This window comes from Triturus cristatus, chromosome 9, assembly GCF_964204655.1.
Source record: "Triturus cristatus chromosome 9, aTriCri1.1, whole genome shotgun sequence".
NCBI classification, from domain to species: domain Eukaryota; kingdom Metazoa; phylum Chordata; class Amphibia; order Caudata; family Salamandridae; genus Triturus; species Triturus cristatus.
The window spans coordinates 919,577,108-919,591,372 of record NC_140592.1 but is presented as its reverse complement, the minus strand read 5'-3'; the positions used below and the strand labels follow the sequence as shown (position 1 = coordinate 919,591,372).

The following is a 14,265-nucleotide window of genomic DNA, read 5'->3' as shown; positions in this document are numbered from 1 at the left end:
TGATATGGAGTGGCATGCTTCATGCCAATGGGATGCCAGAGGAGAATTTTTACTCTGTGTTCTGATGCGGCTTTTATGTTCAGTCAGACGTGTTTTCATTTTTCGTTGAGTTTTTCCAATGTATAGTTTGCCACACGGACATTTGATCCCGTAGATTACATTGGAAGTATTGCAATCACTGGTGTGTCGTAATAAAACGTCCTTGCCAGTGGTAGGATGTTTTAAAATGTTTCCTGGGATGATGTTGTTGCAGTGTGAACAATTATGACATTTCACCGTGCCTTTGTGGGTGCGGCAAGATTGAGGTTGTTTTTTGGTGGAAGATATTAGTTCACGGAGGTTTTGGCCCCTGGTGTAAGCATGCAGAGGCAGTTCACAGAAGATGTTGTTAAAGTCAGTTTCATTGGATAGTAGTTCCCAACGTTTATTGATGATTCTTTTGATGGCTGTAGAACAGGTTGAATATCTAGATATGAAGACTATATTAGATTTGTTGATTTTTCTGGTGGGTGTCAGTAAGTCTTCACGTGATTTAGCCATTGCTCGTTGTGCACAAGAGTCAATGATGGTGGAAGGGTACCCTCGTTCATGGTATTTTTCTTTTTGTTCATTAATCTTGATAGTGCTGTCAACTGTGTTGGAGCAGATGCGTTTAATGCGGATGAACTGGGAATAAGGTAAATTGTGGATGAGGTTATTGGGATGAAAGCTGGAGAAATGTAACGCATTGTTACGATCAGTGGGTTTGGTGTAAACTGTGGTTATTAATCCATGTCCATCGGGATTTTTATTGATGGTGACATCAAGGAATTGGATGGTTTGTGTTTCAATTTTATGGGTGAATTGGATCCTAGAGTTATGGGAATTTAGAGTTGTTATCATTTCTTCAAGGAGTTGCTGGGAGTTGGTCCAAACCAGAAAGATGTCGTCAATGTATCGGCTGTAGGTGTAAATGTTTGACCACCATTGAGGTATATCCATAATGTACTCCTGTTCGAACATCGCCATGAAGATATTGGCGTACGAGGGAGCCCCTGGAAAGCCCATAGAGGTTCCCGAGAGTTGGGCGTAAAATTGTTCATTCCATTTAAAGTAACTGTGATGAAGGCAAAAGTGCAAGAGTTGTAAGATGAAAACCTTCTCTGTATCAATGTCTTCACGTTGAAGTAGAGCCCATTCAACTGCCTCCATGCCTGTGGAGTGAGGAATAGAGGTGTAGAGAGCCACCACATCAATAGTGCACAATAACCAGGTGGATTGGATATTAGGTTGAATGAGCTGGAGTTTCTTGAGGAAGTCTGTGGTGTCCTTGGTGTATGACCACCAATTTTGCACAAATTTCTGTAGATAGTGATCCAAATATTTGCCTACGACATCAAAAATTGAACCACATCCAGAAACAATTGGTCTGAAGGGTGGTTGGTGTAGGTTTTTGTGTATTTTTGGTAACATGTAGAGGTGGGGTCTGCGTGGATCTGGTGTGGTAAGGAACTGTCTGGTTTGTTCGTCAATCCATCCTAGATCGTATGCTCTTTTCAGGATGTCTTGCAAGATGATTTCCAGCTGTGGTGTAGGATCAGTTTGTAATAGTAGGTATATTGATTGATCATTCACGTGAGTGTTGACCTGTTGTGAGTAGAATTCTGTGTCCATTATGACAATTGCTCCTCCCTTGTCAGCGGGTTGAATGGTAATATCTGGGTTTTTGGCAAGGGTTCTCAAGGTGATTCTTTCATTGTTTGTTAGATTCCGATGCTTATTGGGACAAAGAGTTAAGTTTTTGATGTCTTTTTTGATCATGATCTCAAATGTGTCCAGCATCTTGTGGGACACAGGAGCTTGAAAGGTACTGCGGGGCTTAAATTTCGTTAATTTACCAGTTGTTGGGGTCGCTTCTGAGATTACTACATTAGAGAAGTAATGGCGTAGACGTAATGTCTGCATGAACTTATACAGTGCAACATCAATGTCCAGTTGGTTAGCATGATTAGTTGGAACAAAAGACAGGCCTCTGTTTAGGACGGCTTTTTGGTGAGGTGTTATGTCAACAGACGAGATATTTATGATCAGGGAATGTTCTTCCCGCTGCGTAACGATTTTCCTGCCCTTTCCTCGCCTTTCCTCGATGGCCCATCAAGTCACACCTAAGCTCCCATTGTTTGTGGCTGTCTATGGAAATACACAAAGCCGAGCTATCACCCACCCCACGCATGTGATCAGAGACAGGCAGCAGGCACCAAATGGCTAAAGTAAGAAAATGCCGGCTTTCTAAAAGTAGCATTTTCACAATTGTAATATAAAACCTGACTTCACCATAAGTTAGGATTTTAAATTGGGATTCAAGAGACACCAAACTTGGAAAGTACATCTCTTCTCTATTGGAAATTACATTTAGACAATGGAATAAGGTAATCCCAATGTTATCCTAAGGGAGCGTTAGGCCTTGCAGTACTAATAAATGAATTTAGAACTTTCACTACTAGGACATGCCAAACTTAAAAGTACATGCCCTGCCTTTTAAATATAATGCACCCTGCCCTCTGCGTCGTCCAAGGCCTACCTTAGGAGTATCTTATATGCATCAAAGAGAAGGTTTGGTCCTGGCAAGAGGTCTCTCTTGCCAGGTCAAAATGACAGAGTAAACTGCACACACAGGCTCAGCAATTGTATGCCTGAGCCAAGGTTAGAGGGCTACTTAAGTGGGAGGAACAATACATGCTGGGGCCCACTGCTTGTATTTAATTTACAGGACCAGGGCAGATGTAGTGCACTTTACTAAGGACTTATAAGTAAATTAAATATGCAACGTGGGGATGTACCAATATTACCATGTTTGAGGGAGAGAGCACAAGCACGTTAGCACTGGTTGGCAGTGGTGAAGTGCTCAGAGTCCTAAGGCAAGCAGAAATGAGGTCAGAAAAAGTGGAAGAGGAAGTCATAAAGTTGGATGGAAGACCACCCTAAGGCTGTCAGGTCCAACATGTGTTCCCCAGCTGAAAGTGGCGAAAGCTTCCCAACCCCTTGGAGGTTCTCTTTACTAAGGTGGAACAACCTGGAAAGACCATCAGAATTGGTGTAGCCTGACCTAGGATTGTGTTCCACTATGAAGTCCATTCCTTGTCGGGAGATAGACCACCACAACAGTTTGGGATTTTCACATCTCATTTGCATAAGCCATCTGAGGGGTGCCTGGTCTGTCTGAACCAGGAAGTGAATCCCAAACAGGTACAGTCTAATTTTCTTCCTTGTCTCGATCACAGCAAAAGCTTCTCTCTCAGTCTCACTCCACTGCTGTTTCTGTAGAAGTAGCCTCCTGCTACTGAAGGCCACCAGTTGGTCTAAGCCCACTTCATTCAACTGCGCTAAGAACAACAAATGCCATGCTCTGAAGCATCCACCTTCACTAGGAATTGTTTGGAGAAACAGGTGCCTTGAGTTCAAGTGCTGTACACATGACTTCTATGAGGGTATCAAATGCTTTCTGACAAACCTCTATTCACATCACCAACCTGGGCTGCTTCTTAGAAGATCAGATCTCTTAAGGGTGCAACAATGTTTCCATATTCCTTAACAAATCTTCTGTAGTATCCCGTGAGTCCCAGGAAAGCTCTCATCTTTATTTGAGTTTTAGGTGGCTGCCAGGCTATGATAGTTTCAGTCTTGGCCTGGGGAGGCTGCACCTTGCCCCCACCTACTAGGTGACCCAAGTATACCATGGAACCCTGCCCAATCCAGCACGTACTGGCCTTGATGGTCAGGCCTGCCTGTTGCAGGGCTTGAAACACCTCATGGAGGTGCTGGAGGTGTTCCTCCCAGCTGGAATTGTAGACAGCAATGTTGTCTACATAGGTGGCACCAAAGGTCTCCATACCAGCCAGGACCCTGTTAGCCAACCTATGGAAGGTGACAGGGGCTTTCCTCAAGCTAAGGGGCTTCACTCAAAATTGGAAGTGGACCTCTGGGGTTGAGAATGCTGATCTCTCTTTAGCCCCCACAGTCAAAGCAATCTGCCTGTACCCTGATGTCAAATCAAAGGTACTGAGGAATTTGGCAGTCAATGAGCTAATCAGCTCAGGGGATGGGGTGCGCATCCGTCCTGGTGATGGAACCGAGTCCTCTGCAGTCCATACAGAATCAGAGTTCTGGTGTAGCGCCCGGTGGGGTAGTCTTTGGTACCAGCATCACATGGCTGTACAAGGGACTATTTGAGGGCTAAAAGAGCAACTTTTATCCTCTCGACATTGGTGTGTGACATTAATAGTGGTGGCAACAAAATTCATAGAGAATGACAGGCCTTTTTACCTTCCTCCTTCGGACAGAGATGGATACATGCTTCCACTGTTTAAAGGATTCTATCAGTCTCCCTTACTTAGGGCCTTTCACTTACTTACATCGGTTTGGCTTCTGAATGAAAGGTATATGTGAGCTGTTCACTTGTGGGGGATGAGTGTGGAGGCTAGGCCATTTGTTTTTGCAGAAAAGAATAGATTTCGATTCCCGGTGCATGTAGAACAACCCAAAATGGAGCAAGTCTGCTTACTTGGAAACCGGACCTTTGCATTCTTTCCGATCCCTGAGTGTCTTACAGTAGGAACTTACATTGTCCTTTGTAAGGTGTTATATTTCTCGTAAAGTAATTTGCCTGCAGTTTCCTTGTAGAGTACTTGCTCCTTCATCCTGCATGAGAAAGGATGTGACCAACTGTCTGAGCCCAACTATATGGATCTCTACCTAAAATGCTTAGAACAAGCTCATGAAGGGCTCGCTCATTCGGTGACACACGCTTCTACACCTGGGGAAGTAATTTACTTCTGCCTTTGACAAGAGTAAATGTCTGAAACGTTTCCAGGATTAAGCAGGTGGAGAGGTGTTTGCAAGCATTAATGAACTCCAAGGTTTGCCAGTGCTCACACATATTCAAGGCTTCCCACTCCTTGAATAGCCAAGCCTCCCTGTCTTTAGTAAATTCTTTCTCGTTAAAAAAACAAATGCAGTTTATGAGTATACAGATTTTGCACAGACTACCAATTGGTCAAGCATAATTTGAATAATACAATTATTTATAGAGACTACTTAGGCCTTCATTATAAGTGACTCTGGAATACTGATTACCAACACCATGTGAATCAGTCATTCCAAAGTCTGTGAATAATGCGGCGTTCTGGATTGAAGTGTGGCTCATTAGAAGGGGGTATTACTGAATAAGTCTGTGTTTTTGCGCCTGATTCATGCAGATATATCCTTACATTTTAACTGATTCACACCTGACATGACAGCAGCTTTTTCTGCTGCAAAATCTGTAAATTAAAAAAAATCTCAAGTGTGCTTTTGCCGCATGAGTTTTATTCCTCGATTAGCCGAAAATTAGGAGTTGCCGTAAGGATAAGGAATTCCACCCCACTTGTAAAGAGTGACTCCATACCCAGTGATCCAGCTAAAACATAGTTCTGGTTCTACTATAACATCCTAGCTATTAATAGTTCTGCAACTAACAGACTGTACAATTAACTATGAATCTCAAAAAGGTAACATGTTATTTATAAATATGTTTGGTGCACTAAGTGGTGTAATACATTTTCTTATTTTTATTTCAAAGTTAAAAAATGTTGGAAATGCTAGTAATTGTTATACCCAGATTTTTTCGATTGCAAATAAGAATTTCTGTCTCCTTAAACATTGATATTCATACATATGGGTATGGATCAGGAAGACATGACAATATTATTTCTTTGACAGTGTATTTTAGCACTTTTATCACTTCATTGTAGCAAGCCAGGTTTCATGGCTTAATGGTCTCCTAGGGCCTCCTCTAGAGTTGCACAGGGTGTGATATTCCATCATAAACCTGGCAGATGTCCTTTCCTTCATAATATACGTTAACTATAGCCTATGGCTCTTGTAATATGGCAGACAAGTTATTCGTCCCTTTTTAGCGGAGTATCCCGCCCAATAAACTCTTGCACAAAGCCCTGTGTTTCTTTTCAGCCCTGACTTTGCCATTTTAGGATAGTGACCGAAAAGTGACAAATGTTGTCTCTGGGTGCATACAAATGTTTTGTGTCGATAGTACTTGAGCAAAGAAAGCAACACCTTAATGTCATAAATATGAAAGAAAAATCAATTTGCAAGCTTTTCTAACGCAGGCAGCATACACGGGCATTCTCTAAAGCAATAATGAGATACTAGGAAATGAGGTATCTATCTATAGCATGTCTTTCTTCCTTATATCTGTCTGGGTAATTCCTCTTTGCGAAGATAGGGTTTAGTAATACAAGGCGGATATGTGAAGCTGCTACTATGGGTTACTGTCACAGATAATACTGAGTCTCTTGTGAATTTATCCATTATTTCAATTGATGAAATTTGCTCAACTGCGGGAATTTCCGTTGGTGGTGCATTCATAAATCCACAATAGCCGTCGTTTATGTGTGGGTGCAACAAAACCCTGTTTGGGCATGAAAGTTTAGCAAACATTGAGCCAAAGCTGTATATCAGTAAGTGCCAGATTCAGAAAATGTTTTTCCCAATCCTTGTGTAAGGCCCTCATGAGAATCGTGGAGCAGTAATCCCAGGGGGTGCACGGCTCTAGGCATTCCAAGGTTTGCAGTGTCTCTGGGTCTGGAAATGTAAGGTCTCCAAACTCTGAACCTCATAATTCCATGCCAGGACACACGGGACCCGGCACTTTCTTCAGGACTGCGAACAGTTGCTGCGCCTGGTCCACCTGCATGCAGTCTGCAGAATGGGGGAGCAGCAAGTGCTCCCCCAAATCTTCCCTCACCAATTCTGTCCTCCCGCCCCCTCTACCACAGCCCTCAGACTAGCCTTTACCACTCCCTATGCACAGGAGGGAATACTATTCGGAACTGGATCAAGCCATCCCAGGCTCGCTTCGTATTCCCCTTTCCAGCAATAATGTATAATCCCTGGATTTAAATGTTGGAAGCCCGGCCATAATCAGAAATTCTGACCCTCTAGTAGCCCTGCACTTAAGTCGTTGAACCTCGTCATAAATGCGAAACGTTGCAGTTTGCACTTCTCCAACCAGCAGCTCGTGAGCTACTGGTAGCTCTCCAGCTACCCATAAGTAGCTCTCCTGTGTGCAGCTCGGCCTACCAAATTAGAAGCGTTTTGTTAGTTAAAGTATGCATACCAAAATCGAGAAGTGTGTATTCAAGACGAAAATGTGTGGACATTTTTGTAACTCATACTCTGATGTTTGGAGAGACTTATTACTAATAGTAAATTGATGCCTGGGGCCTTACTGCGATAGCTGCTATGTTTTACCCATGTAGAGGCATTCCACATTGACAGAGCATTGTTCACATTATTGGTGGGAACCATGCCTGATGCACTCACACTACAGGTAATCTTGTATATGGGGACCAGTACTGTAAATTTAAGTTGGTCAGTATTAAAACTCTAGTCATATTAGTAGCATAGGGTGATTTTTATTGAAAAGAAGAATAATAGAAAGAATAGATAGAAATAGAATAGAAAAGGTTGGAGATCCTTTAATTATGCTCTGGGGCTGTACATTTCATGCACAACACTCACAAATACCCTGGACGTGATTCACAAAGGTAAATTTACACTTTTGGGTAAGTTTACAATTGTTTCTTTTCACAAATGGATTAGTATCTTTACCAGTGCGGAGTCTCCACACAAAAAAAAAGATAAATAGGACTGTCCTATCTTTTTATGTGCGGATACTTCGCACTCGTAAAGATACTGGGGTTTATTTACAAGCCCCTTGCGCCTCTTTTGCGCCACTTTTTTCAAATTAAAAAATGACGCAAAAGTGACGCAAGGGCCTTGTAAATCTGCCCCACTATTCTTAAATCCCTCTGTGAATAGCAAACAATCGTAGAACGTACACAAAAGTGTAATTTTACTTTTGCGATGAAAGCCCTAAGTGTACAAATTGTGTTCTCGAGGCACGCCAGGGCTCTTGGCAGGGGCAGAAGCTTCTGCATCTCTCATGCATAGAGGGCTGAAACATGATGTGTGCCTGACAGCACTATCCTATTTCTCTACAGTAATCCTGCTTTCCATAGGGCTGCTGCAGAACAATACGGAACAGCACACACAATGCCCTTTACCTGCATTGCATACCCTATGTACTCAACTGTGATGAGCAGCTGAGTACCGATTGCATTTCTGCGACCAAATTAAATGCACCCTAAGCTGTTGATTGTTTTGTTTTTATATTATGATGTATTTGATCTGCACTTTTATGGTATTTTTTTATACCGAATAAAGTATTATTAAATATTATATTAAATGCACCCTAAACTCGAAAAACGTGATGTGTGCAGACAGGACTCGTTTTTCAACCACTATTGCTACAATAAACAATCTCGTTAGGCAGAGCACAAAATACGAATTAAATACTATATGCTGAAATATAACATGAATCCCCCAGCACAAAATACATTTTATATAAGCAAATAGGGACAAAAAAAACCTGAAAATAAGAAGTAATTGATGCTTACTTTAAGTTTCGAAAGGTCCACCAGACTCCACCAGGCCCAGGCTCATCTATGCGGGCGTCCTTTATACCTGCAAAACCACACTGCTTTCAGAAAACTGTTTACCTGGGTGAACATTAACCACCAAATCATGTGTGGTTTATCAGGCAGAGTAAACAGTGTAGGAGTAGCTTATTCTACACATTAATCGAGCAAAAACTGAGGTTTTGGCAGATAATGGATAACGTGACTTAAGAGTGGACTCTTGCGACAGCTAGCTAACTCATTCCACTCAATACAGTGCACAACCTCTGTATTAATTGTTACTCTGGGCTCAATATCGGTGCAAAGATTTAGGGGCATATTTACAATAACTGGCGCATCCCTGCATATCAGCAGGGATGCGCCAGTTATTGTGCGCCACAGCCCCGCCACCATTGATGCGCCGCATTTACAATGCGGCGCACCATGGGGCAAAAACGGCACAGATGCAGGACGCATCTGTGCCATAAAAGTGGCGCATTGCTGTAGTTGCCTCGCAAGCGCGACGCAGCTCCAGCAATGCTCTGGGGGGCCCTATCTTGTTAATGCTGCATCAATCCTTATGCGTGCTTCAGGCAGGCGCAGGGTTTTGACGCAGCATGGGCCTAAAAGTGACTGAGTGAAATCTTGTAGATTTCACTCAGCCACTTTTAGGTGGTGTTCCTGCGCTGGAATGCCCCCCCTGCGCAGGAACGCCTACATGTGGCGCAGGGCTTTACAACGTGACGCATCTCCCAGATGCGTCACGTTGTAAGTACCCCACACCATGCCGCAGGATTAGCGCCGCCGTTGCGTCACAAAAGTGACGCAACGGCGGCGTAAATGAGGCACAAGGGGCTTGTAAATCTGCCCCTTAATCTTTAGTGTCTTCATGTGCCTTCAATTTAAAGCAGTTGAAAAACTCTAGTTCCGTAAAGAAGATGGAAGAAGACTAGCAGTTAGACTACAACCAGATAATCCAACCTCTGGTTACCTTGGCAGTGTTTAATTTGTGAATGTTTGTGTGCCTGCCGGGGTTGCCATATGTCAAGACTCTGTAGTCTTGATTCCATTCATTATTTGTTCAAATGTTTGTGATAATATATGAGAAGTCATTAGTTTTATTGGCGCTACATTGGTATTCTCTACAGGGTCATATTATCTTAAAAGCGCTTACTAGCAAATGCCTCAAAAATACCATTTGCGATTCCTTATTAGCGAAAAACAAGGATTCGCTAATAAGGAATCGCAAAAGCCTATGCATGTAGAAATCGCTTACAAAATAGCGATTTCTAAATATTTCTTAATTGCGAGTCGCAAATTGCGAGTCACAATTAAGGAATACCTCCCCATTCATTCCTATGGGCCTAGAGGCCCATAGGAATGAATGGGAGGAAGTTCTCAATTTGCGATTCTCAATTAGAGAATCGCAAATTGAGAATGCAATTTCAAGGGTGCAAGGGTGTCAAAACGACACCCTGTTGCACCCCTGAAATCGATCTGTGTACAAATGTTGCGCACACACATGTCCAAAGGACATGTGTGTGTGTAACCTACCACTTTGAAAAATGCACTTTCGTGCATTTTTCAAAGTTTTTGCAAATTACCATGATGTTCAACTTCATGGTAATTTGGGCCCCCTATCAGCGAAATCGCTAATTATTTTAATTTAACGCATTGCATTTAAGGAATCTCAATTTGCGATTCCTTAAATGCAATCTCAATTTGAGAACTCGCAATTAATTGCGAATTCTCAAATTGCGAGTGCCTTGACCCTTCATGCATCTGAAATGCTCTTTTTGCGGGCGCAAACGGCCGATTTTTGCGAATCGCACCGTTTGCGGTCGCAAAAATAGTTGATGCATGTGCCCCTATGTACCATTCAAAGATCATTGTATGATCATAATCCGTTATTCATTCACAGGCATACTTCACTGTAGTTGCCTGCTGGACCTGAAGTTCCTCCTCACTTTACTTTCTTTCGCCTCCTCATTTTAGTCACCTTTTCTTTTTAAATGGTTTCTCTGTCGCAGCTCCTTCACGTTGGGACCAACTGTTCCTCCAACTTCTCAACATTTCTTCAAGTAGTTGTTTCATGAAATAAGTCAAAACTTGTTTTCTTTCAACAATATTGTATTGAATATATAGGTTAGCGCTTTACCACCTAGCACCAAGAAATAGTTTGATGAGCCCATGCTTTAACAAATGTATATTAAGACATGTCCTACCGTTTCCGAATGTTCAAAAGGGGGGGGGGAAGGTTGTGTGACAATTAGTACAAACTCCACCCTCTTAATGGAATACATTAAACAAGAAAATGCCATTTTACATCTGCTGCTTCCGAAGCATTGCCCCTTGCCAACAGAGTCAAGTCGGAGTTAGGGTGATGACGGAAGACAATATGAATACATGGTAACACTTAATTGAAGGCTAGGTTTCCATACAATGGCAGAAAAACATTATATAGCATTATAAGCGAATAGCTGTTAATAACTGGCTGTATTCCACTAGGCGATTCCAAGTGGCATCAGCTATGTGTTAAAGGTAACGCGAGTTAGATCGAGAGCAAAGAAACTGCAAAATGTATGGGATGAAGCCCCATACAAAAACAAATGACCTTAAAAAATAAACAAAATCGCAAGCACGACTGTTGCATTCAGAATGTTACCTCTCCTGGCATAGTTTAAAATAACTCTCAAAAAGTAGCCCTCCAAAGAGTTCATTGTCCAAGTGAAAATAAAATACAAGTAGTTAAGATGACTTAGTGTATGTTGGCAATTCGATTTGTTATCTTTCATCTTCGAGATTTAAGTAGTCCGATCTGTTACACAAGTCTGAATTTCTTAAACGTAATCATTGAGAAGTGTTTCCTGGTTTCCCAGGAATGTTACAAAAATATCACAATATGAGTGGAAAAAGAAAAACGGGAAATATTCCTCAGCAGCAGTCAAGGCTGACATCTCTATATGGCTGAATAAAAGCAATATGTTTCTCAATCACCCAAAAGGCTGCTTTGCAATTTGCTGAAGGAACTAAGGTTGTTGTAGTAGGGTCAGCACTAAGTCAGCACTGACCGGGGCCATGTAAACACATCTGCTCAGAGGTCATAGCATGGTAGGGGCAAAGGACTCGAAGAGATAGAGAGTAAACTGACAGATCCATAGCAAACATTGCCAATGTTGCACATTGGTCCCTACAGGGAAGTCCAATCATCTGTACAGGGTCCCCCTCACTCCCAATGTGCTCTGCTCTTTGCTAAATGTACACAATGTTTCAGGTCCATGAGGGAAAATGGAGAATTACTCTTTTGATATGTACGAACTGACTAGCTCACCTTCTCTTCTCTTTTGTGTTTAATGATTCAGTGGGTGAGGGATTGACTGTATAAACAAATAGGGTATTGGAGCATATAGTTGTAAGACAGATCAGCAACATATGTGAACATTGATATTCATGCTAAATATCTTGGACAAAATAATAATAATATAGGCAACGTATGTCATGCAGATCAAAAGTATATGTTCATATGAAAAACAGAAAAAAGACAAGCATTAGCAAAGTCAATCGATCTCTCTTTGCCAATGTTAAGGGAATTACAATATAGGCTCTGACGATGTGTGCCTGACCATGTAGAGTATGAAAAAACTTGTTTTGATTGTTTTTAATACTTTCAAGATTCCCACCGCATTGGGTGATGCAACATGCTACGATTAGTCACACGTTACATGCCCTGCTTCAATGACACAATGCATGCTTTGCCAAACAACATGGTACCCATTTTAAAACTATAGCAAAACTATGTTATCATTGTTTTCTAAACTTGTATCATGGCCGGTTGCTGCTATTGGCTTTTCCAACAGTAGTAGAGTTTGAAAGTATATATGCGGCATTGGTAAATCCAATAGCGGCTACCACCATGAAGTGCGGCTGCACAGGATAGTCCAGGGGAACAATATACAGGGCGTCATTAATACCACCATCCAGTGTCTGACAAACCACAGAGAAAGGCAGTGGGTGAACATTGGCAACCAGTGCAAAGAAAACATCCAGGATCGCATGGCAGACCATGAGGCTCATCAGGTGGGAAGGTGGGAGGGGACCGCTGGGGTGAGACAGGGAAAAGAGTGTCAGTGTATTCTGAGGAGCAACACATGCACTCTCATGGAATATTAAAAAACTAATGGAAGACAAAAACAAAAGGTAGTTCCATGACACGATCAATGGAAAGATTCACCTGAGTCAGTCAAAAGCATGGGTAAACAAGTCCTACTCCAGGGGAAGACAAACACAGAAAAGGGAGAAAATCCATTCATAAAAGGCATTGAAGTGAGATTGAGAACAAAATCAAATAATGAGCAAGGAACTGTCTGTAACTGCACAACAAAAAATGAAGGGAATTGTATGGTAAAAGAAGGAATTTAAGGTGCACATATAGGGGCAGGAAAGGGAGAAGAAAGGTATCATTGGTGATAGTAACTTCATTATGTTGCTTATTTTCAGCAAGCCATAAATGTCAAAATCTAACTTTTTTTGGGGAAGACTCTTAATATAAGAGGTAGAAATGTAAACGGCTTTAGGTCTAGCTAGAGACAGCTTTAGCTGTCTTGAAGAACTCATATGATAGCAAATAAAAATACAGAAAGGGGATTTCAGAGTTGATTTGAGCAGTTATACATTTTGGATTTGAGCAGTTATACATTGCATTGTTTGTTTTGCATTGCTGAGGAAGATAAAGAGTAGCTCCTCACTGCAATCACACTACAGATCTTCCCTGACACCAATGCATTGGCACACGACCTCAACAGGGACAACAGCAATAACCACATCTACCACCACAACAGGCCCACAAGTGGTTGAAGCAGCAACAACTTTTGCTACAATTGTGGCAAGGACAGCAATAGCATCAACAGCTACTAGCAAATAAGGGACAGCCCCAGTAACCAGTCCAGTAACCATGGTTCGGACCATAGCTTTGACCACAGCTGCACTATGACGGGGACAACCATAGGAACAACATCTGCCAGCAATGCAGGGGCAAGTGACCACAAAGGTAACCATTTCAGGGACAATAGCAACAAAAACAGCTGCCACAACACAAGGAACCACAACATCGATAAGAGCTGCCACAACATCAGGGATCACAGCAAACTAGCTATCATCATATTAAACATAACAGCTGCCATAATAACCACACACACAGCAGCAACAGCTGCATGCACTGTAAGGACAACAGCAGTAACCACAGATGTAATGACAGCAGGGACTACAAAGTAAGCAAAACTTACACCACAACAGGGACGTGAACAGTACCATAGCTTTAATCACAAGGGGGAACCACAACATTAATCAAAGGTACCAAACAACTAGGCAGCAATAGCAACACAATAGGCTCAAACAGAGCAGACACTCCAGCAGCAATAAGAGGTGTCACAACACTACTATAGAACTAACCACAGTTGCAACAATAGCTTCAGTCACAGTATGGACCAGTGCATGTTTGACTGCTCTCACTAAAGTTGTAATTACAGTAGTCAGCAAAGCAAAGACCACTGCTGCCACATCAACAGGGACAATAGCTGCCACACAAGCAGTAATGCCAACAGCAACATCAGCTGTCAGCACACCATTATTCACAGCAGTAACATCAGCAGCAGGCAACACAATGTAAACTCAGTGTAGACCACAGCAGCAACCACAAAAGTGGTACATCTGCAGCAATTACTACAACAACAGCTGTTACAACTGCAGGGACCTCAGCAGTGATCCAACGGTG

The 14,265-nt window shown here is 42.2% G+C and overlaps 1 protein-coding gene across 1 annotated transcript in view; it reads right to left on the bottom strand.

The window, feature by feature from the left end:
* LOC146799057 (alpha-1-antitrypsin-like) overlaps positions 1-8,529 on the bottom strand; it is a 130,828-nt gene extending 122,299 nt beyond the window's left edge. Inside the window, exon 1 of the mRNA XM_085626463.1 lies at positions 8,496-8,529. The gene's annotated coding sequence lies outside the window, so the exon portion shown is untranslated. The remainder of the gene's footprint in view (positions 1-8,495) is intronic.
* Between the last annotated feature and the right edge of the window lie 5,736 nt (positions 8,530-14,265).